Below are 23,129 nucleotides of genomic sequence, written 5' to 3' on the forward strand. Positions count from 1 at the left end.
CACCCTCACGTCTGCAGTTGTGCTCTATGCTTTAAGAGGAGTGAATAAAAAAGTCTGTTGAAGCAACGCACAAATAAATACCATCCCGAGCCGGGCAATTTAGCAGAAAGAAAAACAAGTTTCCAGTGTTGGATCTTTTTGACTACTTCTTTTCCAGCATACCAGGATGCAGGACTTGGTAATTTATTGCCTCCGTCTGACAAATAACTTCTCTATCCTGTAGCCATTACGCTTCATCTCTCTTTATTCTGCTTAATTAGACACTATTATTGCTGGCACAGTAATGAGACTTTTGCAAGCAGGATCACAACGGGCTAAGGTAGAATGCTTTCTTAATACAGTAGAAACCTTTTTGACAAGACAGCCATTCATTACGGCTGCAAAGCAAGGCACAAAGGCACTTTGTTGGGCTTTTAATTGATTGCCACTTCGTCTGCCTCCCTTGGACTACCTAGCTGTATTCACAGGAAAAACGGGTGGTTTAAGAAGCGGTGGAAAGCAAGGGAAGACCAGATGACCACTCAGTGTAAATGAAAGGATAGGAAGCAAACTCAGCCAACACAAAGCATCCTTTAGGGTGACTGTTTGGATACAGGGGGGTCCTGCAGCCCACACCGTGAGTTACTGCCACCAGCTGAGATAGGAGCAGGCAGAAGAGATGGGTTAATGCTGGGACACTTCACCAGACCAGGTGGTTTCCCAGTCACATCAGGTTGCATTTATCTTCCCTTTTCCCTCTGGCTCAGGCACTGAAGAACCATGATTCTATCCGAACCACTTACACGACCTGCATATCTATGTATTTTCTCTTGGGATATTCTCAAAAGTACCAATTAACCACCTCCTACTTTTTTCCCCCCTTCTAGAACACAGACCCAAGTGACCCTCTCTGACAAGTGAGGGACACTCAGACTGCAGGGATGTGAAGGTACCACGGCCAAAACAGGCTCCAGCAGCTGAAGTAACATCTTTTGGTGGGAGACTGGAGGCCTGCTAGGAGAGGGGATCGAGGAAAGGCACAGAGGGTGTGGAAAGATCTCTGACCTGCGTGCACAGCACCTAGCATGCCACAGCCCAGCTCCATGCTTGGGTCTCCTTGTTGTGACCACAGCAGGAATAAAACAGGTCTTCAAAAGTCTTCAAAACCTAGGGAATGTGATCCTGCTTGCAAAATGTAGGGGAACAACAAAACTATTGCCCTCTTATCCTCAGTAAGCAACAGAACTCCACACTTACTTATATTATTTTTAATCCTTTAAATTTTAATAACACTGTTATTTAGCATTTGAGGTATTCAAGACAAGATTATGTTGAACAAGGTGATGACACAGCCAGCTTTGAGAGAACTATGCCAGAAGGACACACTCAGGGCAAAGCAGTAATTTATGATTTACGTTGCACTACTTTACACTGGGGAAGAAGCAAATGTGGAGCCGCAGCAGAGCTGGCTGCGGCTGGGACTGTTTCTCATTTGCTGCAGGACAAAGAGCCCAGCAGGACGAAAGAAAGAAAGAAAGGGCCACAAAGACCTTTCCTTACCTTTCCTCATTTACTCAGAGGCTTCATCTAAAGATTCACAAAGGGCAGGAGATTAATTGTGCCAGCTGCCATCTCTCTTCTGTATAACCACAGACTTAGGACCTTTCGGTTCTTTCTCTGCAGTGCCTGCCACAGCTTTGGGAGATTTACAGTCTGTCAGCCCCTGGCATCCCCAGTTTTGTTCTCCCTGAACCTCTCTCTCTGGCATCACCTTCATCTCAGGTCCAATTCCTACCTTAGATAGGTGTTTGGCCATATTACCTGAGAACTACCTGTTTTCTACCCCAAAACTGCCACAGTTGTGTCCTGACACTGCTGTCTGTGACAGCCCTCTGCTCCAGCGAGGGCATGGGGCTAAGTCTGAGTAGTGCCCCCAGCCCTGGTGGGAGCTGTCCTGAGTCCCCTGGCAGCAGCCACGGCACCACATCCCTGGGTGCCTGGAAGGCCAAGGTTGTCCCCACAGGTCTCTCCTATGCTGAGAGATTCAGAAGAAACCACTGCCACTAGGCCAGCAGCGCAGGTACAGCAGATGTTGGCCATCCCAGGTGTCACCAGTTGTCGGTTCAAGGGGTCGAGGCAGAGAAAAGCTGACTTTCTCCTGGTGCAAATCACTCTAGATCCTGGTTGCTGGTACAGAGAGAAAAGCAGCAGAGAAAAGAATTTTCTAGCCTAACTAGGTGGCTTTAATCTGCCGTTAACCTGAGCTTCAGCAACATGTCTGGACCCAGTCTCTGGTAAATAGCCATTGCTCGGCAGCAGCCCGGAGAGGAACAGAACAAGCAGGACCTCTGGTGCTTAGGTATCCTGTGAAGTCCGTGACCATCCTTCTCCATCGAGCTGTGGTCCCATTCCTGGAGACACCCCCTGCAGCACAGCACCAGCACGGGCACATCCCTGAGAGCTGCAGCCTCCGCAGCAGAGAAATGCCCTCAAGAGCGTTAGACAAAATTATTGCATTTCCAGCTTGCTTCTCCTGCTCCAGCATCCTGCACCACAGCTGTGCAAGAACACATCCCAGAGCTGCAGCAGAGCAGCCCGGAGGCCTGGCAGGAGCTGACTGCCAGCACATCTTCAGCAGCACCAAAGATCACGCACACCTGCATGGCCAAACGCAAGTATCCTTACTGTGTCTGTGCCCCCTTGGGACTTTGGTTTGAAGCTAACAGGTCTGCTACCATGCCATGGTGCACGTGAAGGTGATCCTGCCTGACTTAGATGCCCCTGGCACGGCTGACATGCAAGCTTACAAACGAGGAAGAGTTTACAAGCCTTCACAAGATAAATGAGGATTGCATGAAGAGTCTCAAAAGTGTAAGAGACAGGAAAAAAAAATCAGGTGAAAAAAACTCATGACTCACATTGCACACTAATTCACGGTGCTGGCAGTATCGAATGAGCCACAGGAGCAGAGACCAGAGCTGTAAACTGGGATTACTGCAGAAAATCTGAATTTCCAGTTTGTGCTATTTTTACATCTCTGTCTAATCCGTCTCCATCTCACCATATCAGAACTATCTCAGCAGCCCCTAATAGCTTCCCACTCCCCCAGCCATTACAGCTATCATGTATCATTTCACTTCTTTAGCATTCATTAACACCTTTTCAGGCCTCCCTTCAAGCAATGCATCCACAGGAAATCAGTGACATTACCCTGCTGTGAACAGGAGCAGCCCTGGAGTTTCTGGGAGAAATACCCAGGCCAGGCTGGCCCAGCTCCAATGCAAACACCTTCCTAATGCACCTAATCAATGCCTTGATTAGAGTGATTTAGTTTTCTTTTTAATGGGACTGCACATAAAACAGAGCCAAAAGGAAGGGTCCCAGGGCACTGTCCCAAGACAGGACCAAATCAATGTAAAATACTCAAAAAAAAAAAAAAAAGAAAAAGTTGATTTGATCTCCTAAAAACCTTCAGTGTGGACTCTTCTGTTCCCCCATCCAATCCCCACGTTTTCCCCTGTCCCAACAGATAGCCAACATCTAACTTAATTTCTCTACTGTGGTTTAAACTCCTTGGGACAAATCACATCTCCTCCATGGGTGCATGTTGGTTCTCTGTGAAACCACCCCAAGGGATCACCAGCCCCACCGCCAGTCCCAGCAGCTTGGATATTTCCAAACCTGAGTTTCCCTTCACAGCCAGGGCTTTGCATGCCCACCTATTTGTGGAGTGGAGCCCAGAGCGCCACAGAGATGGGGTGGGCATGCAGAAACAGGTACCAGGGCTTGCTGACAGCCACTTTCCAAATTAGTGGTAGATTCAAGGCTTCTTTGTGCTATTGTGAAGCCATAAAATGGCCTTTAAGGAGGATCATGTTGCACTTCCCTGAAGCTATTTTGTACCCTAGGAGAGGTTGCAAGCTGATTCAGGGATCAAGCCCAAAGGAGTTCAATTAAGATGTCACCCCCAGCATCTTGCACTCCTCTTGGAACTCCACCCTGGGCAAACCAACGAAAACTCTCCTATTTCTCTCACATTTCTGAGCACTGTTTTCCTGCCTCTCCCAGCCAGGCTCACCACTTGTTCACGACAGGTCCAGCCCATTCTCAAAGGGCTGTCTTTCTATCCTGTCGCAGGCACACAGCAATGCTCAGCCCTGCAGCTGAGAAGGCTCCGTGGTCCTCTGGGAAACGGTGCCACAGCTCTCCCCAGGGACCTTCACGTATGGACGGACAGCTGGACCTGGTCAGAACCAACCCAGAAACCAACCTTGCAGAGAGCTGCCCCCAGTTGGTGTGAACATTGTGTGTGCGCCCTACCAGTGAGAAGATTTTAGCTGTTGAGTTTTGGGTCCTCACAGTTTGCCCTGTGTTAGAGACAATGCATACAGGGAGGCAGAAGACCAAACCCTCTGGGCACTTGTTCCTTTGCATGAAATAGCGCTTTCAAGCTACGTCAAAAGCCTGAATGAATTGTTTTTGCAAGGCTCTCTAGTGCCCTGGGATGCAGAGTTCCAGTGGGGCAAAGCAGTGCTGCTAACAGAAATGCAAACATCAAAGTCGTCTTCTGCAATGGGCTGAAGTGCTGATTTGAAAATATTTCCAAAAGATGTTTTGCAGCTGGAGAAACCCAGTATTCTAGCAATAAGTGGGAGAGCATTCCCATGTAAATTAATATTTGCAAATGCACAAGCAAAAGAGGTAAGAGTTTTTCAGAGACGCAAGATTGGAAAAATCTCCCCCATCTTAAATCTACGAAGGGCATTTCTGGTAACGGAAAGAAAGAAAATAAAAGCCATTTCCTTTCTGGAACATCAAACAGAATTTTACTGTTGCTCTACTCCCCATATTCCATCCTCAACAATCCAAAACTTTTCCTACAGTGCTTTTCTGTACCTCAGCTCTTTATCTGATTTTTTTCTTCCAGTTAAAAATATATATATATATATATATATATATATAAATCCCTGAATCTTCATATCTTCATGTTTGCCCTCATCGGGACAGAACTTATCCTTGGCAGCTAGGAGTCCAGAAGGCTTTTATGGGTTCTTTGGTCAGAGTTCCTGAAGCATTTTGACCACATTATAGCTCATCCACATCTTCCCCTTTTTATTGTACAGTTCCCAGTATATTTAGAAGCAGTTAATCATACATCTGAAATGAGAGATAAGCATTTTACATTTATTGCCACTCTCAGGTGCTGTATCGTTTTTTATCCCTTTGGCTATTATCTGATGCATTTGATCTTTCTGTTTAATGCCTGCTTCCCCCATTAACTTCTTAACTTCCGTAGGCTACTGTGCCTAACGTAATAGGGAAGAGCTTTGATAAAAGCATACATCAGTCAAATTCCCTTACTTCAAGCTTTAACTTGAAAGGGACACTGCTAAGGTGTTTGCCATAATGTTTAAAGTCCATTCCCCGCCCCATCAATCTGCGTTTGCAATAACCCTTTGAAAAGCTAGCAACTCAGATCACTTCCCTTAGTGAAAACTTTTCTACCAACTTGCACGCCGCTCTGCAAGGAGAAGGCAGCCAGACCGTGGTTAGAGCAGGAAACAGCAACGCAAGCTTTCTGGTTTCTATTTCCAGCCCTGCCCCACAATGTGCTGAACCGGTCCTTTCAGGTCTATATGACTCAATTTCCCCATCCATAACTGATCACTATCATATATCCCTGCAGAATTGTCGGGAGCTTGGATTAATTAATAGTTGTAGGATATTCTGAGAAAAAAAAAATATCCGTCTTCTTGTGGCTAATGCAATATGACTACACAGTTTCTTCCAAATGTGTTGGTATTTATTTAATTAGAAGGAATAAGAGCGGGGGAAACCACTGGGGGATATTCGCTGTTATTAAGAAATCCCATATGCTGAAGCAGGAGCCACCAGGCAAGAGCCCACACGCTGTACATTTCTGGTTCAGTTTGCCCAGGGGCTGCTCACCGGCTGGGCAGCCCCTTCCTCAGCAGCACCAGGACCCCCTGCCCAGAGACCCAGAGCTTCTCCGGCGGCCAGAATTGGGCAGACAGAGCAGAGGAATTAGTGGGAACAGCACAGGGGGTAGGAACGCCATGGCTCAGAAGGCACAGCTCTGCTGTGGCCCCGCTCCCTCCCCTGGCTGAGGACATTTTGGCCCTCTACCTTTTTCTGCAGTCCCTTGCAAGAAATGAACACGATGTGCATGAAGGGTCTCAGCCCCTTCCCCGAGGAATGGGTCACCCAGGGCTGAAGTGCCCAACGTCCCCCTGCCCAACGCACATCCCTCCTTCCTGTGCCGCCCACCCTGCCCGGGCTGCTTGGGGAGACCTCGGTTCTCCGCCCGGAGTAAATCAGAGTTTCTCCAGCTCGGCTCAGAGCAGAAACCACCAGGCTCCCTGATACAGGAATATCAGGGACACAACTGATCTGAGGCCACTGCATCCTCTCCAGCTGGACACTGTGCCAGCGGCCCCACCAGGTGCTGTTACAAGTGACCCTAATGCCCACTTCGCCATCCCCCTACCCCTCTCACCTCCATCTCCCGCGCCCAGACAGCCCGCTAGCTGAATGTCCATCACGTTCCTGAAAAGTTCTATCAATTTTGTTTTGAGAGGGAAAATGATGGCATGGGCATCTTCAGCTAAGCAAGAAGACTCCTGTACAGTAGGCAGAATTTGAGTTTAATGCATCCCAGGGGAATTACTTTCCCATTATTCCATTACTCCCAATATACTCAGATGCTTTCTTTGAGTTTTCTTTTGCCTTTTTTTTTTTTTTTAAAGACATTCCTCTAATATAATTTTTTGCTGTTTGAAAGTTTATGGAAGCCTCTTAATGTTGTAAAAGCATTGAGGAGTGAGCTGGGAACTGCTCCACACACGTTGCCAGACAACACAAGGAAATATGAGGTATTTAACCAGTCTGGCCATACTATTCCACCTCGAAGAAATGCTGCTTTCCCGGGAAAACCATGGCCTGGGCTCCTACTGCTGCTAGGTGACATGGAGAAGAGGTTGTGTTAAGTTACTGATGTGTATTAAAGGGAGAAAAGTTTCATATCCATGCTGGTTAGGATTCATTGGGAAGCTACAAAATAGCATGATGGAGATAAATCTGTCTATCATGCAAGTCACCCACGGAATTTATTAAGACTTAACACCCCTGGGTTACACTCAAACTCTCTATCTATTTCACAAAGCAAAGAGGGTTGTTATTTTCTTTCTGACCTCCTGTAAGCTGGACTAAGTAATAAATTCTTGTGTCATATAAGCTTGCCATATCTAATCTGGGGACAGCTTCCCCCTTCCCCTGGTGATTCTGCCTCAAATCTGAGCCCACTGAAATTCATTTGGCGACAGGGGGCAGACGGCACGAGCAACTTGCCTTGACAGCTAATTATTTTCCAGCATACCGACCTTTCAGGGGATAATATCACTTGGAAACACACTTCTTTTTACCTTTTAAATTTGGGTACTTTTGCAAAGCAAAGAGACCAGCAGAGCTAGTGCTCCCCAGCAGGGGCACATATCCTCCTTTTTTCTAAATAAATAAATAAATAAGAATTTGCTACATTAACATTGACTGACAAGTCCATGACCTTGACAGTTCTGCTCCTTTCTCTTCCCCCAGCAACACTGATGCCCAAATGCCCCTCTGAGGGGTGGCACAAGAAGCTCTGACCAGAATCACACGTGGCTGCTCAAGCGCCCCCAGGTCGCAGCAGGGATGGCCAAGGCACACCCAGAGTCCAGGAGAGACTTTGTCCATGCTGGATGAAGCACAGGCAAGGTCAAGAATGGACTTTGGTTCCAGGGCAGTTTGCACCAAGCTGCATTGTGTGAACAAGGCAAACAACAGGGGAGGCACATGGAAAAGCAGTGGTTGCTCAAGGGGTGAGCATAGAAGCAAAGGCTCTGACCAGAACTTTAGTCGGAAAAAACCCTGTGGAGCAGCATCTCAGAGGGAAGAACCTGTTCACATTCAAACGCATCATCAATTAAAAAAAGATGAGGCTAAGGATTTTCCATTAAAATGTGCCCTTTTCAATTTTCCACTGTCATAACCCTTTGGGAAGGTGAGAAGAGTGATTTATTGACCCGTTTTAAGCGACAGCATTGCACAGGGAAGCTCTAACTCAGCTGCGGCCAACAGTTGAGTTCTGCCAGCTCTGTGCAGGTGAACATCTCAAAGGGACCCAAGCAGAGCACTTAGAGGACCACATGAAAGAGAGAATAGTGTGAAGGCACAAGAGATGCTGCCTGGGAACTGGATCAAAAAAAACAGATGTAATGATTTGTAGAGCCTTAGTAAGCAGAGGGCTTTCTGAAGATGCTGACTTCAGGATGTGGAAGAGAGAGAGGGGGATTAGGACTGGCACCGTGCCATCTCCCTGTAATTGCTATTTATAAAATTCTGCACCTGCAGGACGAGGTGATTGATTAACATGCTTCATAAATCTCAGGCAGTTGAGCAGCTACGATGCGGTTACAATTTTCTTCATAAAGTTCTGGCCATGAAAAAATAAAACAGGTTTCCAAGGGAACCCGGGAGCTTCCACAAACATAGCTATTAGGTTGGATTCTTTTTTTAAATGCAAACTTTCAGATGGAAACAAAATGATAAATGCTCATTTTAAGAAGTATCATTTGGGCTTTGTCCTCCAGTTTTGGAAGGACTCTCGCATTCCATTCCTTTCTGTCTTCTTTTCCTCTAAAATTTTTCTTCTCTTTCAAGGTTTGGAAAGCCACAGAGCTTTTCCCCCTGTATTTTTTTCCTTCTTAAAATCTCCCATTTTTATAGCAAGAAATAAAAGCAAGCCAAGAACAAAAATAAATAAATAAATCCTAAACAAAACTTCAAATAAAAGTGTACCCTGTGTTGTTTGAAACCTATAATTAAACTCACCATATTCTTAAGTATCTCACTCAAAGTAAACGGCATTTTCCAAACAGACCTACTTCTTGCGCTTGCTGCATTGTGTGACTCTGGATCCAACGCAGAATTGAGGAGATATGCACAACTGTCTCCCTTGGTAATGCAGAAATACTCAAGGTATATGGCTGTGAAATCATTGACCAAGGGGATTCATCCACAGTCAGGTGATGGGAGCTGTGCTGCAGAGATGACTACTAAAAACAGGGCTCTGGGTGATATGTATAGTCTGCAATATAAACGCTTCCTTTTCAGCATACAAATCCCATCTCTGCCAGAAAGAATTCCGTGATAAAGCAGGAACATTAAACAATAGGTACATCCCCAAGTTTGCTAAGAGTTCAGGGCAACAGATACTATTGCAACAAACAGCCCAAATGGAAGTGAAGCCCAAGGTGGATCCACACCATCTCCGTGCTACTTTGTGCAGCAGCACTTCAGGCTTTACTCAAGTACTTCTAGAGGATTTACATATACATATATAAAACCCGTTCTACAGAAATCACAGTCCTCCCTTCCTCCCTGCATCTTCCTGCCCGTCCCCTAACGCAGGTCATGAGCTGCCTTCAGCAATGCCTTTCCTGCCTCCATCTCACGGCCCGTTTCATTGCATATCTCTCACCACGGAGATGCTGCCATCATCATGGCGTTGCAGAAATGTATCAGAAAGGACCAGTTGCCATATGCCACCTAATATTTCAGAGCAGATGAATGAATGCAACTTGGCAGAGAGCTTCCTGGTTTGATGAAATTGGCCCCATCTGTCTGTCCCTTATGGAAAGAACGGAGCCGCCAATGAAAAATTTGCTGCGTGCACTCTGATTTTCCCTCTTTCCATTTCCATGGGTGCAATTGTGCAAAACTATTTTTATGTTGCAGTGCCGAGGCTTCATGCCCACATCTGTGCTTTTACACTTCTTTCCCGGTGCTGATATTCTCCCATAGCTCAGTGAAAAAGGAAGCTTTGAGGGCGGAGGACGATTTCAAGCATTACAATCTAAAAGGAAGTCATCGGAGGCCAGTTCACCCAGAAAGGTTGCACTGAGGAAGCAATGCCTGGTTTTTAGCTACTTTGTGGCCCTGAGGAAGAAAATCTGCTTCCAGGTCTCAGCTAGAAGGTAGCTAAGATCTGCCACCCAGAGCACAGCCACTGCTGCAGCACAAAGCAACGAGGTGCCTGAAGAACAGGAGCTCTGCCTGGGCACAAGATCAGCACTTCCACGGTAACACCAGCGCCTGGGCATTGCATGAGCACATATGCACAGAGAAGGGAAAGGCTCTGAGATAATCCACACCCCACCCCCTTCTTTTGGGGAACACTGATTTTATTCCCCACTTCAAAGTACCTCTTGCTTTCCCTTTTTGCACAAAAATTGGCTGAGTGTTCTCAGCTGAGACGGAAGCTTTATTCAGGAGTCATTTCTCTTATTGCTGTGGCAAACTTCACGAGCTTCGAGGACCGTGCATTTCAGGCGAGCCGAGCTCCTCTTCCCAGCGGCTGAGGCTGCAGCCTTTCCCTGACCTCTTGCTCTGAAGGTTAACACGAGGTTAACACTGGAAAAGCAAATCAAAGCCCAAATGACACCAGTTACCTGTTCCGGTTTGTGTTGCTTTATGACTCCGACTCCGGGGAACACATGCCTGACCGCCTGCCATCTCCCCCGGGGGGCTGTGAACTAATAACGTCTCTATTTCCTGCCTGGGAGCGCATTTCAGCTCGTGCCTTTAAAAACAACCAAATAAATTTCTGTCTCTTTCAAGCTTTCATCGTGAACAGGGAAAATGAGAAGTCGAGATGATGATAACCTAATCACTGGACTCTTTTAATAAGCAGAATTTCCTCTTAAATAACTGGTTTGAATCTCTGCCAAGCAACAAAGCTCCCAACATTTCTAATACCCAGCCGGCGTATCATGAAAGCAAATATGATGAATTGCTTCGCATTTGGTTCTTGCATTAAACGAAAGCACCAGTTGGGCGTTAAACAGAAGGGTCACGTTCCCGTTTGCAGTCGTGGAAATCCGGTGCCGCTCCCCCAAAGGCTATGGAGCCGCTGAGATTCACTGGGTGACGAAGTGCCACGAAGCTAAACTCAGAGCAAGGCAGTGAACGAGGGGAAGGAGTGGCGAGGGCAGAGAATACTGCTGCGTGGATCCTCTTTCTGAAGGGGTTTAGGGGCTTGCCCAGGGTTACACAGGGAGTTTTATCATGAACCTCCGGAATGCCAACGCAGTGCCTTTGGCAGCCAGACGTTAGATCAGGTTTCCTGTCTAAATACAGACTGAAGTGCCCTGCTTTGTGTGCAGCTGATGATCTGATACATAATCCCAAAAGAGAAATAATAAGAACCATAGGAAGCAGATTTCCCTGCACTGCTCGGTGCAGCCAGCCTCTTGATCCATTTGCTTTCATCTTAACCAGAGGAATTTTTCATCTCCCATTTTATGATCTTTTTTTCACGACAATAGGTTGGGGCTGGGCAGCAGGGCTGCATGTTATCGTTATAATGAGAACAATCGGAGTCGAGCAGTTATTAATCACCCAGTCATATGATCCATTAAAACAAATTCTTATTAACCACAAGACATATGTTTTTCTCCTGAACTCCAGAGATAATGCCTGAAAGCAGATGGAAGAACTGCACTCACAAATTAAATTTGATGGGGCTTTTAAAAATAAATTAAGTCTGGCAGGCCTCTCTTGTGTTAATTAAGCTGCTACATAACTTCGGGAATGTACCTGTTGCTTATTACAGGTGTTGCTGAGGGGTCTATTTTCTACTCATTTTTTTTCACTGCTTCAAAGACCATGAGCTAAATCCTCAATTGCTGTAAAGCAACACGACCCGGGGAGCAGGGAAAGCTCTGGTGAGCCACTGCAGCTCGTCTGGACTATTTGACTTCTGGCCAAATATCTCAGCGTTTTCTTACAACTAATGCCCATGGATTCAATTCAGACATATTTGCTGGCTCCAAGCCTCACCTTATTTCTCCACAGAGTAATTCAGGGTGACTGTTGTGCAGTGGTACACTCCTGCCCCTGCTCAGAAGCATCTCCCTGCGCGTGCCCCTGCCTGCAGCAATGCAGCTCTAAGGAGTATCAGCCTGCCAGCACAATTAAGCAGTTCTCAGCCGAGATCAACATGAGCACAGGATGGGACTGATGCTGGAAATACCTTAGGGTGTTGCATACACCAGCACTTGGGACTAAAGGCACCGGCCCTAACCAACACTCACCACTGGAAAGCATCAGGACATTGAAAGTGACACAAGGGTGATGAAAACACCCACACAGAGAGCTCTGTGGGCAAGTCCAGATATCCACAGAAGGTTGTGTCCATGGAAGTTGCCTCCCCAAAGCCCGAAGCTCTATGAGCCCTTTAGGAAAGGGCTCAATTGTACCATGCCAGTTCAGCTCCTGAGGTTAGGAAGGACAGTAAAATAGTCACCAATACAACCCAGCAAATTTGCAGTTCCTAAATGTTAGGCATTAGTGCCTAAAAGAGTGTCTAGTGACATTTTAAGCTCCCTGAAGTATCCCTCCTGGTGGCCAGAAGAGAGATGCATATCTCTTCTAAAAAGGAATGGGATTTCCCAGAGCAATCCTCTCCCAGCTCCCTACATTCACCTTGCACAGGATGTTATGTCTAAAATGGCACCAGGCACCTGAATCAGTTCTTGGGTGTGCAATCTCATTAATCATTGAGACTCCTCTGGTCCATGGAAAGAGTCAGGCACTTTCAGAAGCTGATTCATTCCTACAACACAAATTGCCCTCGGCAGTGCTCCTTCAGCTGCTTTGACCACAGAAGCCTCAACAACTGGCTTACACTAAACGCCTGATTTTTGGTAGCTAAATTTAGAAGAAATGAATCGCTTTGACTGTATATCATTCCCTAGATGAACACAGCAAGGGCCCAAATCTAACCCAAATGGCTTCTATAAAGATTCAAATCAATATTCTTAGATTGATTTTTTTTTTTTTTAATAGCATTTTCCCCAGGATATGCCCAGCGCAACTCAGGATGGAAAGTATATTTTCACATAGAACAGCAAGGCAAAATAGCTTAAGAGTGTAAATTTAGGAGGCAGACTCATTGACACACTACAGGGGAAATTTAAAGTCAAGACAAGGAGAAGAAAATGCCTCAGGAGCAGCAAGTGGTATATCAAAGGATTTCTGTGCTACTTTCATATCCTCTTTTTATCCACAACCTTCACTAATCACCACCATTTCCATTACCTAAGAAGCCTTTTTTGCCTTTAGAAAGTAGAACATGAATGGCTCAAGTATTTGGGAGAGCTATTTATATACCACACTAAAGTCAGGGCAGGTTTAAATACAAGCAATCTGCCCCTCCTTTATCCCTAGCAGAGCACACATACACAGAGTTAACCCAGAGTAATGGCATGTTTAATCAGGGGAGTTATTTGAACACATTTGTTCAATATGCCTGGCAGTATTTAAGGTGTGTACACAACCATCTCTCAAGGGTGCTAAAACATAGCTGGAATGAATGGTTATTGCAATGAATATCTGTTTTCCCTTGCTCTCAGAAGTCATAGAGGTATTCCCCCTGCCAGCCCAGTCACACATTAAAAGGTGACTGACAGCCTCTCCCCTCTGCTTCTCCTTTTATAAGCATCATCTTTAATATCTAGATATATTAGTGTTACTTCAATGTAATGTCAGCTGTGGATAATCAGCATTCTCACCTATGTTAAGCACCATCCACACCACCTCAAGGTCACGTTGCATATTTTGGTGTTTTAAGATTCCCTTTATAGGAACATCTTTTGCTAAGTAAGAAGCACGGCCTGAAGCCTTTACCAGTATCCATAGCTGTTCCTCAATGTTAAATACAATGTTAAATACCTAAATACAAATTCATCTTTCAGCTAAGACACTTCCAGTTTTCAAAACCTGAGATCTTGAAGGGATCCACAGGGAGGACCCACACCTGGAAGCCACCCCATTTGCACACAGCAGGACCTGGTGCCCTCTGGGTGACTCCCAGGGCTCATTCCCACAGACGCCTCCATCTGCAGCAGGGACAGCAGCTGCGTCCCACGAGCATAAAAGCCTCCTCTCTGGCTTGCCCCTTTGGCTAACTTCACATTAGCTGTCTGCTAACAGGGCACCCTCCTGTACGAGCATTTCTGAGTGCTGGGGGAGAAGATGAAAAGAGGATTTGGGTTCCCAGCTGGTCCCACAGCTGAGCAGGGGACTCAGGTCCCCAGCAGTCAGCACCGACCTGATCTTCTTCCAAGGACGTTTGTGGTGACAAAAAGAGAGAACAGATTTATTAGAAGTTTCTCAGCTTTGTAGCCAGCCTTCTAACTTACATTTTAAGCCTTCAATGTGTGAGCAACTCCAGAATGCCTGGAAGCACATGGCCTTCTCTAACAGCACCCCACAAAGCATGGCACCAAACCACCGTGCAGGCAACCAGCAGCTGGCCTGAGCACAAGGCAGCTCACAGACACAGCCAAAAACCCCAGCACTGGCTTCTGCCAGGTGACAGGGTGACACCCAGCGAGCTTCTCATCCTAAAATAATGCCCTAGGAGCTGGGAACCACCACAGCTGTACGAGCATATTGCCCCAAAGGGATACTGGCATTCTGAGCACCAGACTTCATTTATTGCTGAAGTACCATTTAACATCACAAAAGAAGTGCACTAATGACTCTCCAAGTACCTTATGTCTGTTAAAAATCAGCCTTCCTGCCCTGCTGTACAGCAGCTCCTTTTTTTTTTTTACCCCATTCTGAATTACAAGGCTTTTCCAGTCCAGAGTCTGATTCAAGTGCCAAAATAAAACCTTCTCAAAGGGCAAATAACTTACCATGAGATAGTAAAGATCAAGAAGAGTTTATTTTCCTATTTATTATACTTATTTAAAACATGAAGACAACTTAACACTTGGCAGACAGATTCCTCCCACTTAAACATTACAGTGTCAAGGTAAAGCGTCTGTTGGCTTGCTTACCACTGGATAATGAGGAACATTTCTGATGTACTAATGAGCCTGAATCTCCTCTAGAGTCTGTAAGAAATGGACGGTACAGTTTAAAGACAATCAGCCGCATGATAGACCCCACGGGACCTCAGAAGCCGCACTGTCCTGTGCAGCTAGGTGAACTTCTGTTGCTGTTTGCAGCACTCGGCAGTTTCAACACTTCATCAAGAAGGTCTGCTGATTTTTCACTGTGGCTTGAATAGCAAAAGCACGGCTGTTTTCCACGTCTCACGGCAAGCTCCAGATCTCCAGAACTGCTCTGGCTTGCAGCACGTGCTGGTAAATGGAAACCAAAGCAGCAGCCAGGGTGTTTTATTCCAGGACAGAAGAATTTTGCAGTGGATACAGATGTTATTTCCCAAAGATAGTTAGCTGGCTCATAAATTTACTGCATTGCTACATCCTTTTTTAAAGCCAAAATTTGTGGGAGGAAAAAAAAAAAAAGCACATTTTTTGCTCCACTGTTAAAAAACCAATGGTTCTAGGTCTCCATTATTATCAGTGCATGAACAAGGAACGGGAATTTCTGCAGCCACACCTGAACAGAGCCAGAGTCCATCAGCTGCTATAAAAATTGCCCTTCTCTTATATCATCATCTCCTGGCCACTGCAAGCACTGCTCAACAGCTGCTTCACCGACCACTGTATCAGGAGAAACCTGTGTCTGTATCAGCAGAAACCTGTGTCTGTCGTGTTGGTACTGGTCCACACAACACAGAGGTCTGTCTGCAGGAGATGACAGCACAGAGTTTCCCCTGTATTTTGAGGTGTCAGTGTTTTAGCTAGACCTGCTAAAAAAAAAAAAAAAAGGCAAAACACACAGCTCCTTCTGAAGGGAAATAAAAAAAAAAAAACACTAGAGGACCAAATGAGAGCTGATCTGGGGGAACAGCCAGGGCAGGAACAGGTCCTAAAGCACTTGGACCTCAACAGGGAGAGTAGCTCAGTACACTTGGTACTGAAGGCAGGTTTGGGCAGAAGTCAACAAGGGTCCACTCCTCCCCTATGCAGCCCCCACATTAGCACCAGCCCTAAGCCATGAGTTGCTCAAAGCAGGAGGTGCTGCCCCTCAGCCCAGCAGGGGTTTTGACCCACTGCACAACACCGGGGCCCAAAAATCCCATCAGGAGGAGGTGTTGAGTTCGGTACCATCAGGACAGAGGGACACATTAAGACTGTGGCTTAAAAAGCAGTAACTTTGAAAAGACGACAGACTACTGATGGGTTTTGGATAAACCACACGGGATTCCTTATGCTCCATGTACTGCAGCAATCCCTACACCCCTACCGCCCACAGTTCTCCATGGGAGTCAAGAAAATATGAAATGTATACTATCTTTATGAGGTGACCTTGTCACATACACAGCTTCGAACAAGCAATGTAATGGCATCTATTAGACGCAGTCCAGATCCTCTGTAAACTTATCATGCATTTGATTTACTGCCCACAAGTAAAGGTCTACAACAAAATGCAGAGCCAAGGCAAACGTGCCCAGGCACAGGTCCTGCTGCCAAACTAAAACCGAGGCCAGGCTCTGCAAAGATAAGATTAATAACAGGCAGAGCACCAAGTAAGCCCAGTGCAAACTATAATGCAAATCAGCATTTCACACTCAAACAAAGCAGACCTTGGAGGTTTGGCTTAAATTTCCATGGCCAGAACCTTTCCATCGCGAGTGCTCTGGATGATCCCAGGAGCTCCAAGGCTCCGCTACCAGATATCTCTGCTCCTGCCTGGCGGCTCCATGGAGTGGCATTTCTCCGTGGCAATTTGCACAGCTGGTTTGCAAGGTACGTGGCCAGTCTGTCACTGGAAGTGCCCAGGCCATCTCAGTGTCTCAGCTGCTTCTTACTTTCCTTCAAACCACTTATCCCCTCTCCCCCCCAGGCTTGCCTGCCCCCAGAAGAGCCTTCTGGCAGCACGCTCCCATACTGCCCATTTCTGATATGTCTGGAACAAAAGAAGCCACCAAGCTCTGACAGAGCAGACAACTCCCTTTTTGTAAGCTAAAGCTTTCCTAGTAAGGATCACACACTGACTGCTCCTAGGGCTCCAAATGGCTGGAGGGGAAATGCTAAAAGACACCCTAGGATTCTCCTTCTCCTCACCCACTTGCCAGGGGTGTGCATCCCGGATGCTGAAACAACCGCTCTGCCATCAGCTCAAATGCAACCTTTTACACCAAGGACCAGCTTTTCAGAAAGTAACCCCAGAAAAGAAATCCTGCTAGCTGCCCCCAGCTCAGAGAAGATGTGCCTGCTGAAATCCTGCCTTCCTTCTGGGAGCTCCTTTGCTCACGCAGGAGCAGGAAGGCACTTGCATGTTTTAAGGAGAGGAAGGGGCTCTGTGCTCCTGGAGTGCATCAACCCCAAGCCCTTCGCAACTGCTGCAGCAGCATTCCTCCTCCCTACCATGCAAAAAAATGGTACCAGGCTGCAAGCCAGGCTGATAAAATGGGATTAGGAGAAATTTAGAGGAATATTTTCCTTCTGATTTCACAGCAGAGGCAGGATCAGCCACTGTTTCAGGATCCGAGTGCAGCCCAGCCCACTCCTGCCTGTTAGAGGCAAAGCAGCCTGCAGAAGTGCACCCCAACACCACTGCACATGGGACCACTGTAACTAAAAGGAGAAAAGCAAAAATTAGCGACTAATCTTTAAGTCTGCTTTTCAAGCATCTCTCGTTTGTACCAATTAGCCACATTGCTGCACTTGGGAGCATTAGAAACCTTTTTATTATTCATCTTTTCATCTTTCTGTCTATCGTTCCTTTAAAGTTTTCAACTGGTGTGATCTTTACTGCCCCGTGCTTTGTTCAGATTACAATAATTTGTCATTTGTGTGCAGACACTTTCTTAACTGCTCCTGTGTTAGAAATAACCTTCGCAACAATATTGCTTCTTTCATCTCCAGGGTCCTGCAAAGCATACAACTATTGAGTGGCAAGGCATTAAGAATGCAAGGAGACCCCATAAGGCAAGGCATTAAACGTGAGCTCTCTTGCTATGGAAATGGAGGGATTGCACAGTACAATTGCTCAAATCTAGCCTGCATTAGGAGTAAAACCTTGCTTGAAAAAGGTTCATGGCACCAATGTTGCTTTATCATCTGTAGCCTTAATTTTGGTGGCTGGAAAAGTACTATTTTTTATTATTATGTTTTTATGGGCAGTTTGGGCATATTCACTCATCCTTTTACCTTTTTTTTCCCCCCCATAGCACAGTCATTCACAGAGTAATATGCTTCAAGGCCAGACAGAAGTACAATTAGGGTGAGGTAGCTTTAGCTGCTGTGTAACAGAGGGCAACTGTACCTGAAGTCCTATCAAATCTACTGGCACTATGTAGTGAACCCCAAGAGTCCCCAAAAAATAATTGGGAGAAATCTGCACCTGGAATTTTAATTTCTAACTTCTCAGGACTTCGAGAAGTGCGAAGGGATCACATCACAGCATGTAATTCCAACACTTGAAAGGGTAAAACAAGCGACCTGCAGAACTATAGCACGATTAGCCCTGATACCAGCACAGTGGAATAGCACATTAAAGACTACCAGGGATTTACAGGCCAACACACAAAGACTGCGAGTCACCACAAACCCTGCTTTTGGTGGAGTTGTCAAATCAAGCTTTTTTTTTTTTTTTTTACAAGACTATAGGCTGGCTAGACAAGCCAGCTCTGCTAAGAAAGCGCACTTGGATTTCTCCAAGGCATTCAGTTCAGCATCATGTGATGGCTTTATGAAAAATATGAATCATATGCAGTAAGTATTACTACACACACATTGCATTACAAGCCACCAGGCACATTTTAAATGCAGTTGTCACAGGAAGATATCTGGGGTCAGTGCACCTTATAATTAGCAGGCTCCTCTGGGGACCTGCTCTCGGGATGAAGTTGTTATCCCCCCTCACACACACTGGAGTTGCAGACGTGGAAAACAGGAGTTATTCACAGAGGAAATCCTTCCTTTCTCACTAGCCCAGCACTGAATGCATTTGTCACAGCTTCTTTTTCCATTGTAGGCACTAGTCCTCCAAGGAGGGCAGAGGCTGTTCCCCAGCCCCTTTACAAGCAAGGCCCAGTATTGGTGCATGCATGGCTCCAGACAGATGCAGCTACTCCCAGATCTCCCCAGCCACAACCCAAATACCCACCCACCAGGGATCCCACTCCCTTGTGCCCAGGAGAAGTCAGGGGTTCAGTTAAACTGGTTCTCACAGGAGGCTTGAAATGACCATGACTGAAACTCCGCAAGAATAAATTACACAAACATCTCTCAGGATGACACAGAGCTGATCCTGCATGCATTAGGGGCTGGACAAGATGACCCCTTGAAAGCTCTTTAAGCTCCACTTCCTACAGTACTTTTGACATGCCAATCTTGGGTCTGGTTATTTTTTTATTATTAAATAAATAAATAAAAATCAAAGCTCATATCTTTATACATGTACAGCAAACAGAAGTGCAAGCAGTTACACATATAAATGCTGCCCTGCAGATCCCAGATGTCCTCCCCTAGGGTTGCAGCAGGACTGGCAGGTATTGTGCACTGTCACACGTGCCAACACCTGCCCTTACCTACAGCTGACTGAAGGCACTACGCTGTGACTGGGGCCACTTGTAGCCAACGCCACTTTGTTCAGTATCTCCTACCCAAGTTTAACTCCTTAATCTGTCAGATTTCCTGCATTATCTCAGCCCATTTCTCATCCACAACACAGCTCCACACCTGAAGAGGAGACACCAGCATCCCGTAAGACCAGCTGATGGGCGCATTGCAACACTACAAAGAGTTAAGATTTCCCTTATTTTGTCCTTCAGTGCATGTCGTGCTCTGCTGCCATCACGGACCCCTGGAGTTCTCCTTTAAATCACATACAGCAAGAAAACACCCATGGAGAGCAACAGGTTCATCTCAGGACCCAAGTACCATCGTCATTTACCCCCCTGGTTAAGTGTGGTGTACACAGGCAGGCTCAGACAGAGTTTTTCCCTATTGATGGGACATGCCCTGACCTCAGGCTCCTTCTCAAGGGAAATAACAAACCACTTCAGAGGTACAGTCCCACTTGTCCCACCTACTGAAAGCAACAGATACCAAGTGCAATGGAAGTGGAGGACAGCAGAAAGCATGTCTACCGTCACCACAGTGTTCGGGAGGGCATGGTACCAAGTCTTGATAATTTTGATCCCACAGAATGCTCCCTTCTTCCAAAACATCCCAAAACAGGATGGGAAAAATGTCCCCTCTGGGGTGAGCCTGCTTGCTCTCTACTGTCAAGCCCAGGGGAAGATGGATGGCACTTGGAAGTCACTGGTCAGAGAAGGAAGAGGGTCAGAGCACAAAGGCCATCTGTCACCATGCGGGGACACCAGCTGAACAAAGAGGGAGCGAGCCCTGAGCACCAGGACCGTGCTGGGAGCCCCCGGGGAGCTGTAGCCTTCATCAATCAAACAGGGCAGAGCAGGGACACACCAGCATCTGTCACAGCCCCCAGTAAGGCAGTGGCAGGCCGCAAATACATGCAAAGCACCACAGCAAAGAGATTTTTCCTCAAAACATGTGCAAGAGCCATTTTTCCTACCACTACTTTGAGATGTGTATGTGCCACGTACTGCAGAGAGCCTGCTGCTCCAAGCCCCTAGGAGCAGCTGCTAAGCCCTGCTGGCTGCTTCAGCTTTTTGGGAGCCCGCATGAGTTACATGACTCAAATCCTGGGCAGCACAGAGGAGATTTTGTGGCGTAAATACAGGCAGCCACAGCCATCCCAGGCTTCAGCTGCATTACATATAACCAAGGAGGAATGCGGGCAGCCCTGTCCGTGCACGCCTCAGGAATTATTTTAAACATGTTCGGGGGATTTAGAGCCAGCGTTTATGAAATAGTTGAGGCGTGTGGTAAGAAGTGTAGCAATTAAAATGCTGATGAATAACAGGTTAGGTCCATGCTGTTGGCTGGGGGGCTGCCAGCAGAGGTGCAGAGCGATCACCTCGGTGTGACCTCAGTGGCCAGAGCGCACCACGAGGCCCCAGGAGGGCTGCACATCCCCACCCCTCCCTGTGCTCAGCATCACCACGGGATCAGGCCCTGGCTGCCTGCACCAGCATCAGGTGGGCTTACTGCAGAGCCCTCTCTTCTGTACCCTTCTAGAGACAGCCACAGGGTGCAGAGGTCCCACTGCCAAGCCAGAGGCACTTAACCCCCAGCAGATCCAGAAGGAAGCCGATGGTTTCCATCAGGTTTTCCTCCTACCGACTTGGAGCTGACAGTAGGAGACTGACCTGCTGCCCTCCCTGTTAAAGAATCATTAAGGTTGGAAAAACCTTCAAGATCATCTGATCCAACCGTCCCCCTACCACCAATGTCACCCACTAAACCATGTCCCTAAGCACCACGCCCAACCTTTCCCTAAACACCCCAGGGACAGTGACACCACCACCTGCCTGGACAACCCATTCCAATGCCTGTTTTTCCCATGGGCTCCATCTCACGTCCCTCCACCCCTCAGCGAGCCCCCATTTTCAGCAGATCTGCTAGCAAAGCCCATTGCTCTGCACAGAGCCCTCGTGGCAATCCATCAGCCAGTTTGTCACAGCTCTTCCCAGCGACACCACAGGCCAGCCTGCTGCACCAGGACAGAGCTGTCCTTGCCTCTGCCACACCACGGGAGGGACAGGTGTCTAGAGCACAAGGGATGACACTTCCTAGAAGCAGAGGCTTTTTGCAGAACATTGCACGCACACACTCATCCCAAAGCGGTGGTAGGCACAAAGAACCCCAAGGAAGACTCCAAACAGAAGATGTACCTAACATGCTTCAACTGCTAGTGGGGACCAATCCCCGTGACCAGACTAGAAACATCCCAAGATAAAAAGGCGTAAAAGGTTCACAATGTGAACATCAGCTCCTCAGTACAGTTCCTTCCCCTAGGTTGCTCCTATCACAGCACATTTATCAACAACCCAGAGAAGCTTTGACTCGTGGGGTGCAGCCACAGGACACGAGCAAGGAGAAGCCTGCTTACCTCTGCCAGCTGGGACCCTGCACCCACGCCTGGAGGACTTCCAGAAGAATCCACTGCTACTGTCCGCGATGTCTCACTTCCAAGGCTGGAAAAGCTTTCTGAGTGCGTAAGTTCCTGAGGAAATAAGGTGTTGCTAATCAATAACCACGTTGGAAGACCCTCAGATTTTCCTTCTTGATAAAACCCTGCTGCAAACAGACAGTGGGGATGCTTTTCCTTAGCATCTCATGGTTCAGTTTGTCAATACAACAAATTAATTTATAACATTAAAAAAAATAAAATAGAACTGCTAGAAACTTTTATTATCCCCACTAACATTTCACACATTAGAACTTGCCAGCATCGTTCATATCACAGCCTGGGTTGCAAATAATGGCTCTAGATCAGTACATTATCCTATCTTCAGTTAATGTAGGATTTAATCCACATGCTTTTTTAATAACGTTTCCCACAGCAACATTCCCATTGACAAATGAAAGCTGACACCTCACTTTTATTCCAATTCAAATTGAAGATTGACTTAAGTTTTATTTTAAAAACTTGCTGATATTTAAGGACAATTTGATTGCCTTCACAGTCGCTGGGGCATTATGAACCACAGCTTTTTTTTTTTTCCGCCAAGCAGACACTAATAGAAGGAAGTTTAAAATTTGGTGGGGAGGATTTTTCTTTCAGCTAGAGAACTCTTCTTACACAGCCTGATATTAAACAGCAAGCACTAACCCCATACAGCTCCATACCCCCTTTCCCTGTAAGGAGCGCTCAGCCAGCCAGGTGGTCAGCTTAACAGGCAAGCAGCACCTGGGGCTCTACCACCACCCCCAAACACTCCCAGCGCTCATGCAAAGGGAAAAGGACTTCCCAAATCAAATAACCAGCCAGAAAAGCCCTTTAGAGCAGGCTGCCTCTCGAAGCTCATGGATTACTTTCCCCCTTCCCATCCTCATGCAAGCTCCCAGCACATACATGCCTCTCGAGGTGCTCAGCCTTCTGCCAGCGCCACCCACGGCCATTTTCAGCAGCTTTCTCGCAGAACTGCCAGAAGACACCTTCCCACAGCCCCCAAACCCCCCAGCTGCTGCTGCTTCCTCCTGCATCTCCCTCCAGCCCTTGCACCAGGTGGAGCCAGGCAGGAGCCCTTGAAGGGCCTGCCGCCCCTCTGCTGGGCCAGGGGTGTTTGGGGCCAG

At 46.9% G+C, this 23,129-nt stretch overlaps 1 long non-coding RNA gene across 6 annotated transcripts in view; it reads right to left on the reverse strand.

Moving 5' to 3' along the window:
* The window catches only part of LOC308180142, a 150,812-nt gene that overhangs the window by 106,970 nt on the left and 20,713 nt on the right, over positions 1-23,129 (reverse strand). For 4 of the 6 annotated variants that reach the window (XR_013940764.1, XR_013940765.1, XR_013940766.1 and 1 more), the window contains exon 3: positions 21,943-22,056. This is a non-coding gene — a long non-coding RNA (uncharacterized lncRNA). Of the gene's footprint in view, positions 1-15,591; positions 15,707-21,942; positions 22,057-23,129 lie in introns of those variants that run through there. The other 2 variants (XR_013940768.1, XR_013940769.1) reach the window with 2 other exon arrangements.

The sequence above is a fragment of the Anser brachyrhynchus genome (genome assembly GCF_964034855.1).
Source record: "Anser brachyrhynchus genome assembly, chromosome: 18".
Lineage (NCBI taxonomy): Eukaryota > Metazoa > Chordata > Aves > Anseriformes > Anatidae > Anser > Anser brachyrhynchus.